We start from the raw sequence: 572 nt of genomic DNA, 5'->3' as shown, positions 1-572 counted from the left end.
GACACGTTCGCGATGCGATGGCTGAAAGCCAAGACCTGCAGAAAGAATATACAGATGAAAAAGATAGAGGCAAAGTGGAAAGCTTTAAGGTCGAAGACATGGTTTTTTTAAACCCTAAAAACCTTCCTACACATGTATTCTCTGCTATCTTCCGGACGAAGCTTCGTCCACGGTTTACTGGACCGTTTAAGGTTGTGGCCAAGCGGGGCCTAGTGTTTACGCTAAACCTTCCCAAATAGATGCGCATCCACCCGGAGTTTTGGTTGGGTTTGCTCAAGCCGTACCGGGATCCGGCGCATGTGAATGTGGGAGATTTGGCGCCAGAGCGGATGCCACGGGCCCTCGGCCACCCAGAAACGGAACCAGCAACTGGTTCTGAGCACGGAGTGCAACAACCTCCATATCCAATGGAGCCAAGCGCCCCGCCGTTGCCTGCAGCGACGCATTCGCCTGCATCACGGCTAGGAGTCGCTCCGACAGAGCGCGGTAGTCCTCAAGGCGAGGCAGCCGGCGCACGACGCGCCTTAAATCATCAAGAGCGTCCGCACAGCGATATGCTACTTCAGCATGAT

Source organism: Plasmopara halstedii, assembly GCF_900000015.1.
Source record: "Plasmopara halstedii genome assembly, contig: Scaffold_3120, whole genome shotgun sequence".
Taxonomy (NCBI): Eukaryota; Oomycota; class Peronosporomycetes; order Peronosporales; family Peronosporaceae; genus Plasmopara; species Plasmopara halstedii.
This window is presented reverse-complemented; position numbering follows the sequence as displayed.